Source organism: Cervus elaphus, chromosome 15, assembly GCF_910594005.1.
Source record: "Cervus elaphus chromosome 15, mCerEla1.1, whole genome shotgun sequence".
Classification (NCBI taxonomy): domain Eukaryota; kingdom Metazoa; phylum Chordata; class Mammalia; order Artiodactyla; family Cervidae; genus Cervus; species Cervus elaphus.
In genome coordinates, this window is record NC_057829.1 from 61754930 (window position 1) to 61773869 (window position 18940).

Consider the following 18940-nt stretch of genomic DNA (forward strand, 5'->3'; position numbering starts at 1 on the left):
GCCTGGGTGCCCCTTCTGCTCTGTGGCCTGGAAACTCTCTCCGGGCTACAAGCTGGAGGCAATTACAGTTCTCACCACCCTTGTTTTCCCTCTTAAAGGAATCATCATCCTGTATGACCAGTTGCTCAATGTCCAAAAACCATTGTTTCATATCTTTTTTTTTTCTGGCTTTTTAGTTGTTTAAGGCAGGATGGTAAATCTGGCCCATTGCACCCTCTTGGCCAGAAACAGAAGTTTGTGAGAGATTTTTTAGCAATCCTCTGTACCCTAAAAACACTCCCAGTGTGCTGCAGAGAGAGAAGCAAACAGACAATTACATGATTCTGACAAGTATCCTGAACTTGCCAGAGAGGAAGTGCCTCAGCCTTGCTGGGGGCAGCGGGGTGCGGGGTTGGGGGGGGAGGTTGGGGGGGGCTGGGCGGCCCACTTCTCTCAGTTGAAGAAGCTCCTGTCACTCTCTGCGTGACAGTCCCCACACCAGATCCCCTTCCATCACCCTCATCCTAAACAACATCTCAAGGCAGCCTTCTCTGACCCGCTTAGGGGTTAAGTCAGCCCCCTGACCTGTCGTGTGATCTCCTGGCTCACCATGCCTCCCCCAGAGCATGAAATCGTCATTTGCAATTACTTGTTTATCCATCTCTCTCCCCCTCTAAGCTGAAGCGACAGGTTTGCAGCTATCTTGTTCCCTATTGCCTGTTCAGGGCAAGATGCAGGGGAATAAGTGTATTTTACTGAATTGTAGGGAGGTCATTCTGGAGAGAAGGAATCTTGAGAATAAAGGCGCAAAAAAGGCAGGCCTCCAGTCAGAGTGGAAGCAATGAAGAGGCACATTTGGCTAGAGAGAGGATTCCTTGGGGGAACAATGAGATTGAATCGGGGTGTGAGAGAGCAAGCTGCTGAGGGACTGGAGGGCATGCTGAAACCCTCTATGGGAGCCAGGCTGCAGGCCTCCAAGTCCAAGAAAATGACAAAAACTGGCATCCGGGAGCTCGTTAATTCCCTTGTATCTTGAAGTTTTCATCTGTAAAGAATAATCCTGACAGCTAACACTTTCATTATGCTTGTAAATTCTAAGGGCTTATGCTATTTCAAGAGTTTTGCACAAATCATTTAATTCTCCCAGTAAGCTTATGAGGTGGGTGCTATTTTTACAAATGAGAATGTTGAAAGCACACAGAGGTTTAGTAACTCCCCCAAGGTCACACAGCACAGAGGTGGCAGAGCTGTGGTGTAAAATGGGGATAAGATCAACCTCCTGAAGAGGGTGTGAGATTGAATGGAAAGTACATATGAAAGTGCCTTATGCTGTCCTGGCGTGTGGAAAATGTGTTCATTTCAAAAACACCCAAAACCGGTAAGAGTTTTAGGTTAGGGGAAAGGTCTGTCTAGAGATAATTTCTTCTGACAAACACTATATAATTAATTTCGCAGCACTTTATTCTCTCCTTTTTCTTCAGCTCCTTCTGCAAATGATGCTTTCTGCATCTGCCTAGCAATGTAACTGACACAGAGTCCAGATATTCTTCAAGCTTTCCTTGTCTTCATGGACCATACCCTGGGTCTTCCAACCTCAAAGGTAGTAATCATTCTCAAACTGAACAAAAACCTAAGTTCAGCAGCTCATAGCCTAAAAACATTGAATGTATTTCATTGTAAATCTAATTTATTTTTTAAAAAGCATCAAAGTGGTAACATCACTGAAATTATAGGTGATTTTTAGCCTCTTATTTTATACTCTCCTCTATTTCCCATATTTTCTATAATAAAAAGGCTATAACCAAAAATTTAAACATTATTATAGAAATAAAAATGTAGTTACTAAATCTGTAATTATTGCCTGAATACAATTACTATTAAATTTAATATATAAAATCTAATGATTTTATGAGCAAATAAATGTGCTAAATAACACATTTTATATTCCTGCACTGTCAGAGCTGCTATAGATCTGCAGAGGGGGCTTTAAAAAAGTGATGACTTGTATGAAAAATCTAGAACATACAAATTCACAGAAACAGAGAGCAGACTAGAGGTTATCAGGGGCCAGAGGGAGAGGGGAGGCGAAGTTACTACCTACTGGACAAAGTTTCCATTTGGAGTGATAGAAGTTGTGGAAATAGGGGTGACAGTTGTGTAACACTGTGAATGTATTTAATGCCACTGAATCATATGTTTTAAACAATGATTAAGGGACTTCACTGGTAGTCCAGTGGTTAAGACACCACACTTCCACTGCAAGGGGCATAGGTTTGACCCCTGGTCAGTGAACTAAGATCCCATATGCCACTTGGTACGGCAAAAAAAAAGAAAAAAATAATTATAAAATAAATTTAAAATGGTTTGAATGGCATTTTTTAAATATATGTATAACTGAAAGTGAAAGTTGCTCAGTCGTGTCCGACTCTTTGTGACCCCATGGAATTCTCCAGGCCGAAATACTGGAGTGGGTAGCCTTTTCCTTCTCCAGGGGATCTTCCCAACCCAGGGATTGAACCCAGGTCTCCTGCATTGCAGGCAGATTCTTTACCAGCTGAGCCACAGGGAAGCCCATATGTATAATTACCACAACAAAAAATAAGTGATGGCTCAGTTAAGGGAGTAGATATGGCTTGGAAAACCTTCTACTCCCAAAGGTCCTTGTCTCCTCCTGCCTAGGAAGGGCTTGATCAATGATGAAAACAATAGTGATCACTAACGAGGACCACTGCCTGGAGAATAACTTGCTCACCATGGACCACCAGCAGGGACAGGGGACTTGGACGTGAATGCACGCGGTCTGACTCCAGATGTCACAGCTGTAACCACTTCACTGCACGCCACCGTGACAGCGCTGTTGCTATAGATTTCCTACAAGACATGAATCATCTGCAGGTAACCTGCAGGGAGGTGCTGTTATCCCTGGGCACAGACAGAACCCGAGAATGAGCTGCCTGCCGGTGTATCCAGCCAGGTGGGGAGTCCAGGAAAGCTTTATTCTCAGACCCAGGCTGAAAGGTGGGCTGGTGTCTGCAAAGCCCAGACAATGATAGCGATTGGAAACAATCTGCACAGTATTGAAATTGAGTCAAAGGACCAGGGGAGGAGTTTTCAGGGAGGGCAGAAAGAATTTTTTTAAAGTACTTGTTAAGCTGCTTTGGGCTTCTGCCAAGCCAGTTTGATTCCTTGGAGGGTCTCTCAGCATCTTCAGTGAACATTCATCAACTGGCCTGGACTAGCTGGGGCAACGGCCTGGAACCTAGCATCCTGGGATAGTTCACAGACACTTGCCCCCTTCTGACTTCCCCTTAATTGGTCACAGATGGGACACCCGGGGGGTTCCCAGGAGAGAGAACAGGGCAAGTGTGCCTGGAGGGTGGTGTGGGGCCATTTGGACCCGCTGTCTGCGTCTGCTAAGAGGGGCTCAGAGTTTTTGTTGGATCCTCAGAACAACGTCTGTGGACAAGTAGGGGTGAGTGCTGGTGGGACAGAGCCCCTCTGGGAGGATTCAGGCACCATCTGCATGGGGCCGAGGGCAGATTTGCACCCAGGCAAGCAGGTCCAGAGCTTCTCTGGTGGCTCAGTGGTAAAGAATCTGCCTGACAATGCAAGACACTCAAGTTTGATCCCTTACCCAGGAAGATCCCACATGCCATAGAGGAAAACAACAGAATGGGAAAGACTAGAGATCTCTTCAAGAAAATTAGAGATACCAAGGGAACATTTCAGGCAAAGATGGGTTCGATAAAGGACAGAAATGGTATGGACCTAACAGAAGCAGAAGACATTAAGAAGAGGTGGCAAAAACACACAGAAACTGTACAAAAAACATCTCAGTGACCCAGATAATCACGATGGTGTGATCACTCACCTAGAGCCAGACATCCTGGAGTGTGAAGTCAAGTGGGCCTTAGAAAGCGTCACTACGAACAAAGCTAGTGGATGTGATGGAATTCCAGTTGAGCTATTTCAAATCCTGAAAGATGATGCTGTGAAAGTGCTGCACTCAATATGCCAGCAAATTTGGAAAACTCAGCAGTGGCCACAGGACTGGAAAAGGTCAGTTTTCATTCCAATCCCTAAGAAAGGCAATCCCAAAGAATGCTCAAACTACCGCACAATTGCACTTATCTCACATGCTAGTAAAGTAATGCTCAAAATTCTCCAAGCCAGGCTTCAGCAATACGTGAACCTTGAACTTCCAGATGTTCAAACTGGTTTTAGAAAAGGCAGAGGAACCAGAGATCAAATTGCAAATATCCGCTGTATCATCAAAAAAGCAAGAGAGTTCCAGAAAAACATCTATTTCTGCTTTATTGACTACACCAAAGCCTTCGACTGTGTGGATCACAATAAACTGTGGAAAATTCTGAAGGAGATGGGAATACCAGACCACCTGACCTGCCTCTTCAGAAACCTGTATGCAGGTCAGGAAGCAACAGTTAGAACTGGACATGGAACAACAGACTGGTTCCAAATAAGAAAAGGAGTATCTCAAGGCTATATATTGTCACCCTGCTTATTTAACTTATATGCCGAGTACATCATGAGAAACGCTGGGCTGGAAGAAGCACAAGCTGGAATCAAGATTGCCGGGAGAAATATCAATGACCTCAGATATGCAGATGACACCACCCTTATGGCAGAAAGTGAAGAAGAACTAAAGAGCCTCTTGATGAAAGTGAAGGAGGAGAGTGAAAAGTTGGCTTTCAGCTCAACATTCAGAAAACTAAGATCATGGCATCTGGTCCCATCACCTCATGGGAAATAGATGGGGAGACAGTGGAAACAGTGGCAGACTTTATTTTTGGGGCTCCAAAATCACTGCAGATGGTGATTGCAGCCATGAAATTAAAAGACACTTACTCCTTGGAAGGAAAGTTATGACCAACCTAGACAGCATATTAAAAAGCAGAGACATTACTTTGCCAACAAAGGTCTGTCTAGTCAAGGCTATGGTTTTTCCAGTAGTCATGTATGGATGTGAGAGTTGGACTGTGAAGAAAGCTGAGCGCCGAAGAATTGATGCTTTTGAACTGTGGTGTTGGAGAAGACTCTTGAGAGTCCCTTGGACTGCAAGGAGATCCAACCAGTCCATCCTAAAGATCAGTCCTGAGAGTTCATTGAAAGGACTGATGCTGAAGCCGAAACTCCAGTACTTTGGCCACCTCATGCGAAGAGTTGACTCATTGGAAAAGACCCTGATGCTGGGAGGGATTGGGGGCAGGAGGAGAAGGGGATCACAGAGGATGAGATGGTTGGACGGCATCACCAACTCAATGGACATGAGTTTGAGTAAACTCTGGGAGTTGGTGATGGACAGGGAGGCCTGGCGTGCTGTGATTCATGGGGTGGCAAAGAGTCAGACACGACTGAGCAACTGAACTGAAGCAGGTCCAGCTCTGTGAATAAGTCTAGAAGCCCAGCTACCCTGTCCTCAGCTTCCTTCGGTGGGGACAGATACATAGCGCCCCAGCAAAGCACAGTATAAGGCTTTTGCTTCTCCGGACACGAGCACTGCAATGCCCGCATTTTACAGATAAGGAAATAGAGCCCCTAGAGGAGAAGTAAGACACCCAGGGTCAGGAGCCGATGGGGACAGAGCAGAATGCCCTCTGTTTACCTCATCACCATGATGTGTACATTGAGACTATGTGTCTGCCTGCCTGCCTATCACATCAGCTTCCACACCATTCGTGTTTACAGGCTAACACTCACTCCAGTACCTGGAACTTAGTAAATACTCAATAAATGTTTGTGAAACAGAGATGAACTGGGATAGGAAACCCAGGTCCTTTGAGGAAAGACAAAATTAGAAATCCAGGAACAGTAAACTGTTCCCCACCAGAGTGGCTAGAGTGTGGATAAACAGAGCCAACCCAGCCATCTGGGGAGGGGCACCCAAGCAGCTCTACTCCTTTCTGCAGTCAAAGTCGGTTCTGCTGATCCCCTGGAGAAGGTAATGGCAACCCACTCCAGTGTTCTTGCCTGGAAAATCCCATGGACAGAGGAGCCTGGCGGGCTATAGTCCATGGGGTCGCAAAGAGTCAGACACAACTAAGCATGCACAGACACAAACATTCAGTCCATAACAGTACCGAGCAGAACTGAGGGGTTTAGCCCACCAGACAACATGTACAAGAATATTTATAGCAGCTTCATTCATAATAGCCCAAGTTTGGAAATGACTCAAACGTTCAGCAACAAAAATGGATAAATACATTGTGGTGGATCATTATAACGGAATAATGAGCAAGAACAAACCACAAGCAACATGAATGAATCCCACAGGCATTATGCTGAGTGAATGAAGCTAGATATGAAAATACATAATGTTTAATTCAATTTATATGAAGTAAAACATAAGCAAAAGTAATCTACAGTAATAGAAATCAAAATAATGGTTGCATTTGAGAGAATAGTGATGAAAAGGAGCATAATGGAGACCCTGGGCTTCCAGAAAAATTCTGTATTTTTATCTAGGTGATAGTTATGTGTGTGTGTGTGTGTGTGTGTGTGTGTGTGTGTAAAATACACCTAGTTGTACACTTAAAATTGTTATCTTTATGAAGGTTAGATCTTAATGAAAAAAGAAAAAGAAATTTTTATCTGGGATGACACGTATGTGGTAGGCTTGCTACCAAGGTCCCTCCCTTTCCCAGTAATTGCCCATTAATATTAGTTAACCACCATACTGCTTTTTGTTGAGTTCAGCATCAGAACCATTCTCAATTTGGCACTCCAGCCAGTCTGCTTTGAGAAGAAAACAATTGATGTTCCTTCATGTATACACAAGTATCTTAATTAAGAGAGAAAGTATGATGCTATCATCTTCAATTTGTTTCTCCATGCTTTGGGAAAGCCTGGTGGCAGGCTCCCTGAATATTGTGTTCATTTCCCAGGAGAAAGTGCCTTGGGAAGAGTGTACTTGGGAGCTGGAGAATGAGGGCGTGAGGGGCACACACTGGGAGGGAGCCCCCTGACCAAGGGCTGGGGGAGTAACCCAGTATCACAGATAACGGTGTGTCCTCAGTCGTTCAGTTGTGTCTGACTCTTGTGACCCCATGGACTGTAGCCTGCCAGGCTCCTCCATCCACAGGATTTCACAGGCACGAATACTGGAGTCGGTTGCCATTCCCTCCTCCAGGGTATCCTCCCCACCCAGGGACTGAACCTGCATCTCCCGCATTGGCAGGCAGATTCTTTACCACTGAGCCACTTACGAAGCCCCACAGATAACAGTGAGGCCCAGCATAGGCTAGATTTGACAGTACCACGTAAAGCAAACTGATCTTTCTCTACTAGCAGGAAGGAAGAGGAGGGAGGGAAAGGCTGGACTGCAGGAAATGACACCTCTTGATTTGCCCAAGGTCCTCTGGCAGCTGGAAACACAGCCACCCTGTGAGAAGTCACCCCAGCTCCTGGTGTATCATCAGGGGTGCTAACTCTTCCTGTTCATCCTTCACAACTTACAAAACCTTCTAATGAATACCTTCTCTCTCATACAGCCACTTGATCTGAACAAAGTGGAAATACCTTTCCTCCATTTGAAATTTTAAAACTGAGGTTTAAAATGCTAGAAAAGGTGTGGAGAAAAGGGAAGCCTCTTACACTGTTGGTGGGAATGTAAATTGGTCCAGCCACTATGGAGAGCAGTGCGGAAGTTCTTGAAAAACTACGCAATGCCTGTCATGCACAGCACATGTGTGGGGCCCCTGGATTCTTAGACAACCTGCTTCTGGGTCCAGGTTTCATACCTAGCAGAACAGTTCCCTCACTAGGATCTATTGAAAGTCAGCCCTTGACCCAAGGGTTTGTAAAATTTTTTTAAATGGGGGAGGGGGATTTTTTTTTTAACTAAAAAATAGAGTTAGGATCCAGCAATCTCACTTTCATACATACATTAAGAGGAAAACTGTAACTTGAAAAAACATAGGCACCCCAATGTTCGTAGCAGCACTATTTACAATAGCTAAGACACGGAAACAACTTAAATGTCCGTCAACAGATAAATGGAGGAAGAAGATGTGGTATACTTGTACAGTGGAATATTACTCGGCCATAAAAAAGAATGAAATAAAGCCACTTGCTGCAATAAGGATATACCTAGAGATTATCAAATGAAGTGAAGTAAGTCAGAAAGAAAAAGGTAAATGTCATATGATATTCCTTATGTGTGGAATAAAATATTTATGAAAATTCTAATATTTATGTAACAGAAACACTTAAAGACATAGAAAACAAACTTATAGTTACCAAAGAGGAAGGGTAGGGGGAGGGATAAATTAGGAGTTTGGGATTCGCAGATACAAACTACTGTATATAAAATAGATAAACAACAAAATCCTACAGTACAGCACAGGGAACTATATTCAATATCCTGTAATAAATCATAATGGAAAAGAAAATACAATATTATATATATATATATACACATATATCCAAATCACGTTGCTGCACAGCAGAAGCAACACAACATTGTAAACCAACTATGCTTCAATTTTTTTAATTAATTAATTAATTAACTAAAAGAACAATGGTAAAGACCAAAAAAAACAAAAAAACCCCCTAAATTTAGAGATATCATGTAATTCACACATAGCTTTGTTAACTAAGCTGACAATTCAAGATTCAAACCCAGGCCTGCTTTACTCCCAACACAGGCTCCTTCTTTGTCTTTTCCTTTAGTTTGAGTTTTTATTTTTACATCAAAGCTATACATGCAGAAAAATGGCCAAGTCATTCTATAAGATTAGTTATAAAAATAACAGGGCCCCCAACCCCCAGCCCATTTGCTTTCCTCGGAGTCAACAACTTTGACCTCTTTAAACTGATTAATTTATAATTGATCTCCACCATATATAGAAAATAGACCCAAGCCAAGTTGAATCACTGTGGGGTTTCAGCATACTAAGAGCACAAAGAAGATGCTACAGGCTTCCAGAAAGAGTAGAAATAATGTCACCTACAAAGAGCTGGAAATTCCAATGGCCTTGATCCTCTCAACAGCAACACTGGAACACAGAAAGCAGTGAAATAATACCTTCAAAATTCTCAATGAAAATGATCCTCAACTTAGAATTCTATACACAGCCAAAATATCAATCAAATGTGAGGGTAAAATAAAGACATTTTCAGATATTCAAAGTCTCCAAATATTGACTTCTCCCATCCCTTTTCCCATGAAGTTCATAGAGGATGCTCAATCCTTTCCAACTCACCCAACATTTTGTTACCATCAGCCCTTTTCTGTCATCCCTATTCTTGCAGGTCTTACATCTTTTAAAAAAAATCCTTTTTCTGTCAGTTTAATAGGACTCTAAGGGAGAAAAAGCAGACCAACTCAGTCAGTTATCACTACCCAGAAGTTATCTGCTTCTATTCATTTTCATAAGCCATGGACACTTTCTTCAAACAAAATCTTATACAAAAGACAAATATCGAAGACACACGAAGGTCATATATATTGCATTGCTTGTAGCATAGTTTCTCCCCATTGGCTAACAGTTAAGAAAGTTGCTGCAAAGTTGCTGCAATAGTTCCCATTAAACTATTTAATGGGAAAGGAATGATCAAATTAGAACAACACCATTTTGTACCCATAAATTAATTAATGGATCTAGGTGCTGAGTATCAGTTGCTATTAACACCCCCTACAGCACACACAAAAAATAAGAATGGGACATTGTATGTACTTTTTGATGAGAGAACATGTTACCACCTAGAGTTGCCAAAGAATCAAAACCTGAAATGTCTGGATCCAGCTATCAATTTACTGGAATGACAGAAGGACATGCCGAACTGCATCATCAGTGCACAGTCTGAAAAACCCAGACTGTGCAAGGTCAACTGTTCCTCCACATATAAATTGAAAGAGGAGGAAAGAGGAATAGAGGGAGAATCTTGGGATTAAAAGAGATTTAAAAGATACATCAAATCAGAAATAGGGTAAATGCACACCCATGTTCATAGCAGCACTATTCACCAAAAGCCAAGAGGTGGCCACCACTCAAATGTCCATTGAGGGATGAGTGGATAAATAAAATGTGGTATAAAAGTACAATAGAATGTTAGTCAGCCTTAAAAAGGAAGGAAATTCTAATACATGCTACAATATGGATGAATCTTGAGGACTTTATGTTACATAAAATAGGACAGTCACAAAAGGACAAACACTGTATGGTTCCTCTTTTATGAGATATTCAGGATAGTCAAATTCAGAAAATTCAGAGAATGGAAGTTACCAAGGGAAAGTGGAATAGGAGCTTGTTGTCTAGTGGGTACAGAGTTTCAGTTTTGCAAGATGAAAAATTCTAGACTTGTTGCTGAACAATGTGACTACACTTAACACAAGTGAACTATACACCTAAAGACAGTTAAGATAGTGAATTTTATGTTATGCTTTTTACTATAGTTAAATTTTTTAATTTAACTTTCAAAAGTGGGTAAGACTAAATGGCAGATTGAGGAAGGTGCCCATGGTTGATCACATTATATAAAAATGGAGGAAAATGATCTTCATAAAAGTTGGGATAGAATGAAGGAGGTGATCATCATAAAGGTTGGGATGGAGCCATTGGAAGAGAGGAAAGGAGTGGCATATGGGGACAGGGCATGAAGAGGCTCCTGGAGCTCCTGACCTAGGTGCTGACTGACTAAAGTGGTCACCCAATAATAATCATCATGTTATGTATAACATGTGTTTCCTGCAGTTTTCTGTATCTGTTTTGAATGCAATTAAAAAGCAAGACAAAAATACTGGAAAAAAAAAGAAAAGAAAGAAAGTTGCTGCCATCCTGTTAGCATATTCTGGCCAAATAACTCTTTCATCTGAAAGAGGAGAGTTTGGGAGCGAGGTGACTGGAAACCGGGTCTACCTCACCTCCCCACCGCTGAGGACTTTGGCAAAGCCCTGTGCTGCCCTGTGTCCCCCCGCTGCCTTCAAAGCCCAGGTCCTGCACACACACAGCCCCCATCCACCCACAAGGGACATTCTCACAGAGTTACAACAGCTGAGCTCTGCCTGGGGTCACAGAGAGAAACAGGACTGTGCAGCGTGATAAGCCAGGGTTTCACCCACATGAATGCAGAAAATAAGACTCGGACGCTTTTGTTGTCAGCTGTCAAATTTCATTTTCTGGTTCCCAAATTCTCTAATGTGAATTCTGCTAAAATCCTTGTGCCACCATAATGTGCCGTCACAGGGTCACGACTGCACCAGCCTTCTGTCAGTCTCCACCATGAGTGTCCCAGCATGGAGTCCTTGACTGTTACACAGCCTGCAGCATGCACGGGGGGCTGCTGGGGGTGGTAGCTGAGAGTGCAGCTCTGGCTCAGGCTGCCCAGCTTTAAATCTGGGCTTAGGTGACAGCTGCTTATGGTCTCAGGGCCTCTGTCTCCCCACACATTAAGTGGGGCTTGTAAGTATTTCATAAGGTTGTTATGGGGCCTCAATAAGCTAAAATACATCAAGTCTTCAAAGAGAGCCCGGCTCAGGGTAAGGAATTGGTACTTAGTAGTAGAGGTAGTAGTTATTGTTCCATTTAAAGGATGCAACCCTACAGAAGACCTAAATAGACATTTCTCCAAAGAAGATACAAATGGCCAATAGGCACATGAGAAGATCTCCTTATTGCTAGTTATTAGAGAAACACAAATCAAAACTATAATAAGGGACTTCCCTGGTGGTCCAGTAGTTAAGAATCTGCCTTGCAACACAGGGGACACAGGTTCAATACCTGGTCGGGGAACTAAGATCCCACATGCCATGGGGCAACTAAGCCCACACACCACAACCACTGAGCTCACGGGTCACAACTAGAGGGGAACTGCATTCAATACTGTGTGATAAACTATAATGGAAGAGAACGTTTATATATATATAACTGATCACTTTGCTGAATAGCAGAAATTGACAACATTATAAATCAACTTCAGTTCAGTTCAGTCTCTCAGTCATGTCTGACTCTTTGTGACCCCATGGGCTGCAGCACGCCAGGCTTCCCTGTCCATCACCAACTCCCGGAGCTTGCTCAAATTCATGCCCATCAAGTCGGTGATGCCATCCAACCATCTCATCTTCTGTCGTCCCCTTCTCCTGCAGCCTACAATCTTCCCCAGCATCAGGGTCTTTTCAAATGAGTCAGTTCTTCGCATCAGGTGGCCAAAGTATTGGAGATTCAGCTTCAGCATCAGTCCATGAATATTCATGAATATTCATTCCTTCCAATGAATATTCAGGAGTGATTTCCTTTAGGATTGACTGGTTTGATCTCCTTACAGTCCAAGGGACTCTCAAGAGCCTTCTCCAACACCACAGTTCAACTATATATCAATAACATTTTTTAAAAATAAATAATAATAATGCTGCCAAGTACATGGGGTGTATTTATCTTTTTAAGTTAGTGTTTTCATTTCCTTCAGATAAATTTTCAGAATCATACAGTAGTTCTATTTTAATTTTTTTGAGGAAACTCCATACTGTTTTACAATGTTGAAGCTGACTCTGGATGAGTCTTCTGTTACATTAAAAGCCACCTAAAAGACGAGGCAGGCAGCTGACACTTGCAAGCAAATGCTGATAACAGGCACCAAATCCCAAACCTTAAACCTCTTTCAGTACCACCACTTTCACCCAAAGATTTGGGAATGATAGTGCTCATTTTACAGTGGAGGGAGCTGAGAGCCAGAGATGGAAAGAAACTTGCTCTGTCACCCACTAAGAGCCTGGTAGACTTAGAACTGAAACCCAAGTCTTTAGCCCTCTTTCTACTACACCTACAGTGTGGAAGAGTCTGGCCATCATGTTCATGGGAGCTCTCCATCACAAGAACAGGAGACGTGAGCAGGGCCAGCCTCAACTTCAGACAGCATGTATTGATTCTCTTCTCTCTTTTCTTTGCTTCTCTGAGACATCTTGCTCTCAAACCAGCTGCCCCTCTAGGCTAGACTCACCAGCAGCCTTAGTCTCACATCCCAACAGCCAAAGGCCAAAGAGGACAAAGGTCTCATTTTCCCCAGCCTGAATTTTATTGGCCAAACTTGGGCCACAATTCACCCTTGGGTTGCTCATTGTATGAGTCTGAATCCTGGTTCCGTGGCTTGGGTAACCTAACCTCTTTATGTCTCAGTTTGCCCATTCTGAAATGAAGAAAATAATTGTACTTGCTTCACTAGGCTGCTGTGAGACTGATTCATCCATTAAAAACAAAAACATTCCAGCTACATGCTAGGCAATGTTTAGGTGCTGGAGCCACTGTAGAGGACAAACAGACCCCTCTCTACCCTCGTGGGGTGTATGGTCTAGCAGTAAAGACAGACATAAAATAGACAAATGCGTAAGCAAATATCTCTATTACAGGTATTGTACAGGGCAAGAATAGAGCTCTGTGGGAGAGAAAGAAAGGGGACCTAGCTCCGATTAAACAAGCCTGACTCTGGGTGTGGTGTGGAATAAACAGTCTATGGTAGCTGTTACATAGGTTCTTGTTCGGCATCTTCCCAACCATCTGGCCTCCCCACAGCGACTTCCCACAAGGAGAAGAGCTGGTGATTTGGCTGCCCTGCTCTCCATCTCTGCGACCAATTACAAGTCTCCGAGGGAATGGAGAGAAAGTGTGACGCTTGTGCTGGGACAGGAGAAGTGTGGCGGGTCCCAGGCGGCCGTTCCTGGTGGGTGGCACTCACCCACCTCATCCGCAGCGGCAGCCCCTTCCAGCTCCAGTGGAGGCCCCGACCAGGAGGCCTGCAGAGGCCCCCGTGGCTTCTCAGGCTCCAGGGTCTCCCCAGCACCTTCCCCTGGCCCCGAGTCAAGCCCTAAATGAAGGCGTGCTGGAGAGAGATTTTCTGCGTAACAAGCCAACTTTCCACTCACCAGTGCCAAGCTCTGCTGTCACCGCAGATCCTGGCCAGAGGGACGAGGGCCCTGCCTGGCCCCAAGCCGTGGGGCTGTCTCATTGTTTCCTGGTGACTGCCTCTGGAGGGACCGTTTGCAAAACTCTTCATGATCCAAGATGTGTCTGTGGACATGCTGTGCCCCCACCAGGCTCCTCTGGGGCTGTCTTCCCAATCCCTCTTGTGCAGACATGCTGTTTCTTCAGGGAAGAAGGGCCAAGATTCGCTGGGTTAGATTAATTGTCTCAGACTCGACTCTGACTCTGTTCCCGCTCCACTGTCACCACTGCCCTGATCTCGGCTCAAGGCCCCAGGACCCTAATCAGGACCCCAGGGGCAGCCCATCCAGTCTGGCCTCCTCTCCTCGTCCACCACAGATGGCCAAAGGGGCTGCCTGGAGCACACATCACTCCTTCATTTGCCACCCTTTGATGGTGTCTGGATCCGAATAATCTGAACCAGTCCCCTTGATGGAGCCAGCAGGGAGTTCTCAGCAAGTCGAGTGTATCATGCAGGGTTTGCCTAGAACATCATACACTCTTTTCATCCAAGATTTTCCCAAGATGTGCCCTACTTGTGCATTAACTTATCCATCGTGCATTAATTTATCCATTAAATAATGAAAGCCTCTACACGCAGGCTCCTTTGCTGGACCCAGGGATGTGATGGTGAGCCACACACCCACTCCCCAGGAGTTCATGGTCCAGTGAGGGAGACAGACATCACTGAAAAATCAAGAATCACCAGTTTATAATAATCACCCAGAGGAGTGAGAGCTGAAGGAACCATGTGGATCCTGAGAGATTAACAGAAAAGCGTGACTCTGCTGGGAGTCAGAAATGAAGCTCACCTTGATATGGGATAAAGTGTACGCACCATGGTGGGGAGGACTAGGGGGAGGAGGCGAGCTTCCAGACAAAAGCCCTGAGGCCAGAGGCCACCTGCAGCCTCTGGGGTCTGAGAACCTGGGTGGCAGGTGGGCAGAAAGCGCAGTGGTAGGCTGGAGAAGGAAGTGGTTACAGCCAGATAGGTATGTCAGCAGATTGCTCTTAATCCAGAGGGCCCGGGGAGCCCCGAGAGCTGAGGAGCTCAAACAAGGCTTGAGCCCTCCTGAGCAGGAGGGGTAAGAATGAAAACAGAAAAGTCTGGTGAGATATGACACAGGCTGGACTGATATTGCCACAACACAAATGCTGGTTCAAAGAGGACTTTATTTTTTGACTTTGTATTATGGAAAAAAATTTAAATATATCAGTGTAGATATAACAGTATAATGAACCACGCTGAAGCCCTCATCCAGCCGCTTCAGCAATAATCAACCCAAGCTTGCTTCAGCTACATCCCCCACACATCCCTCATCCCCACTGGATTGTATTGAAGCAAATCCCAGATGCCATATATTTCACCATAAATATTTCAGTATGTACCTCTAAAACAAAGGACATTTCTGGTGGGGAGATCTTTTTTTTTAGTTGAGGCATGAGGGATCTTTATTGTCACGCTGCTTATTTAACTCATATGCAGAGTACCTCATGCGAAATGCTGATGAAGCACAAGCTGGAATCAAGATTGCCAGGAGAAATATCAATAACCTCAGATATGCAGATGACACCACCCTTATGGCAGAAAGCAAAGAGGAACTAAAGAGACTTTTGATGAAAATGAAAGAGCAGAGTGAAAAAGCTGGCTTAAAACTCAATATTCAGTAATTAGCCTCCACTTAATAAAAATAAATGAAAAAAAAAAACTCAATATTCAAAAAAACAAAGATCATGGCATCCAGTCCCATCACTTCATGGCAAATAGATGGGGAAACAATGGAAACAGTGGCTGACTTTATTTTCTTGGGCTCCAAAAACACTGCAGATGGTGATTGCAGCCATGAAATTAAAAGATACTTGTTCCTTGGAAGAAAAGCTATGACCAACCTAGACAGCATAATAAAAAGCACAGACATTACTTTGCCAACAAAGGTCCATCTAATCAAAACTATGGTTTTTCCAGTAGTCATGTATGGATGTGAGCGTTGGACTATAGAGAAAGCTGAGCGCTGAAGAATTGATGCTTTTGAACTGTGGTGTTGGAGAAGACTCTTGAGAGTCCCTTGGACAGCAAGGAGATCCAACCAGTCCATCCTAAAGGAAATCAGTCCTGAATATTCATTGGAAGGACTGATGCTGAATCCGAAGCTCCAATCCTTTGGCCAATCCTGATACAAAGAACTGAGTCATTGGAAAAGACCCTGATGCTGGGAAAGATTGAAGGCGGGAGAAGGGGATGACAGAGGATGAGATGGTTGGATGGCATCACCAACTCAATGGGCATGAGTTTGAGCAATTTCTGGGAGCTGGTGATGGACAGGGAAGCCTGGCGTGCTGCAGTCCATGGGGCTGCAAAGAGTCAGACACAACTGAGCGACTGAACTGAGGGATCTTTAGTTGCAGCATGTATACTCTTAGCTTCGGCATATGGGATCTAGTTCCCTCACTAGGATCAAACCTGGATTCCCAGCATTGGGAGCTCAGATTCCTACCCATCAGACCACTAGTGAAGTTCCATCTAAAAACAATTAATGAAAATACAAAGGGAAATTTTTAAGGCTTGATGTGGTGATGGTTAAGTTGCTCAGTCGTATCCAGCTCTTGCGACCTGTACCCTGCCAGGCTCCTCTGTCCATGGGATTCTCCAGGCAAGAATACTGGAGTGGGTTTCCCTTTCCTTCTTTAGGGGATCTTCCCAACCTAGGGATCGAACTTGGGTCTCTGCTTTGCAGGCAAATTCTTTACTAACTGAGCTGCACGTATGCCCTACTTATAGTCAAACTACCACTCAGAAAAAGTCATCCCTCTCACTGTTTCCTTGCACCGATGCCAGCACTTTCTTAGAAAAAAGAGATTTCCACCAGTGTCTCATCCTAAAACATTAAAGAGAGCTAAACCTTAAATCCAGGTTCATTTCATGAAAGGAGGCAGCTACATTACCAAGTCTGTGGAAATCTAATGGACACCCCCAGGTGATACCATATGCCCAGCAAGCAGGGTGCTCAGGACAGGAGGAGGTGGGCCCCTGCACTCCCCACTGGCTTCCCGGGCAGGCCCTGGGTCAATGGGGCAGATGGAGAAAGGGCTTCCAGAGAAGTGGGAGGCTTCAGAAACAACCCAAAGGAAACCGAGAGGGAAGGATGGTCAGGTGCTTCCTTCCCTGGTCAGGTCTACCCACCAACACCTCCACCCTTAGGCCTGCAAGTGTTTCCTATTTGAGCTAAAACCTGGGGACTCCCTGTCTTGTCCATCCTCCTGCCTCACAGTGAATCATTGGCCTCACATTCACACAAATATACAACCTGCACCCATGGGTTTCCAGGTTCAGAGAGCGGTTCCCGTCTTCTGCAGTGAGAGGACAGCATCCGCAGTTCCAGAATCCTCTAGTTCCCCGAGCAGCGTGAGCCCTGGCATTACCTAGTTAGGACGGACCTCCTAAAACAGCCATCTATTCTCAGCCCTCGAAAGAGGCAGCTTCCCTTCTTCCACGCCCTCCATCATCTACAGAGCCTACTGTGCTCCATGAATTACGCCAAGCCGGAGACACAAAGGTGAATTAGACTTGGGCCCTTCGCAGAAGGAACTCACCATCTCCGAGAGAAACAGGCATATGAACACGGTGCAATTGGACCAGAGAGAGAGAGAGAATGCAGTCAAGAAGCTGCAGGAATTCAGCCCGTGGAACAAAGAGCTCTGCCTGTGAGAGCAAGGCGTCTTGGGGGACATAACTTTTAAGCTGGGTCTTTTTTTGGGGAGGGGGGGATCCACACCTCACAGCATGTGGGACCTTAGTTCCCCTACTAGGGATGGAACCCATACCCCCTTCATTGGAAGGTGAAGTCTTGACCACTGACCACCAGGGAAGTCCCTGAGTTGGGTCTTGAATGACACTGGGGAAAGTCGGGGAGGGGGACTTGCCCCATGGATCCAAAGTGAATCCGTGCTCCTTGGACGGGAGCAGCAGAACTAAATTACACAAAAAACATTGTGTTTCTTTGGTCCTGCAATTCCACCTCCACAATTTATCTGATAGATTTACTCACTCATATATGGAATGACATATGTTCAAGGAAACTTACTACAGCAGGATTTATAAAGCAAAAGGTTAGAAATAATCTGAATATCCATCAGTGTGAAGATTTGCTTCCTGTAGCTGCTGTAACAAAAACTACCAACTTGGTGACTTACCTCAACAGAAATGGATTCTCCCACAGTTCTGGAGGCCAGAGGTCTGAAACTAGTATTGCTGGGCTGGGATCAACACAGTGATAGGGTTGTGATCCCTCCAGAGGCTCTAAGAATTCTTTCCTCCCTCTTGCAGTTTTTGGTGGGGTGGCTGCTGGTATTCCTTGGCTTGTGGCCATATCACTCCGATCTCTGCCTCGGTGATCACGCTGCTTTCTCTTCTTCTCTGTGTCAAGTCTTCAACCTCTCCATTAACAAGGACACATGTGATTGTATTTAGGGCCCACACAGATAATCCAGGACAATCCCCGCATCTCAAGAGCCTTAATTTAATCACATCTGCAAAGTCCTTTTTTTCCATAAAGGTAACATTCACAGTTTCCAGGGATTAGATATGGCTATCTTCTCAGAAACCATTATTCAGCCAACCACAGGATGTATCCTCACAGGGGAATATTGTGCAGACATTAAAAAGAATGAGGTATCTCTCTGCATACTGATATGAAACGGACCCCAAGGTATATTAAAAACTTTAACATTTTTATAAATTTAAATAATTTTTTAAATTAAGTGAGAAAAGCAATGAATTCAAAGGGTTGTGAGTAGCTCATAGAATGGGAAAAAGAAAAGCAAATAAAGAAACAGTTTGTATCTTGTGCTACCAACCTATGTAAAAACTATACTATATATGTGTGTGTATGTGTCATCTCCAGAAGCACACACAAAAGATTGATAATAATGGATACCACTGGGGAAGGGAATGTGGAAGTGGGGGACCAAGAAACAGCTTTGTTGAGATATAATTTACATACCATACATAACACCCATTCAAAGAATACAAT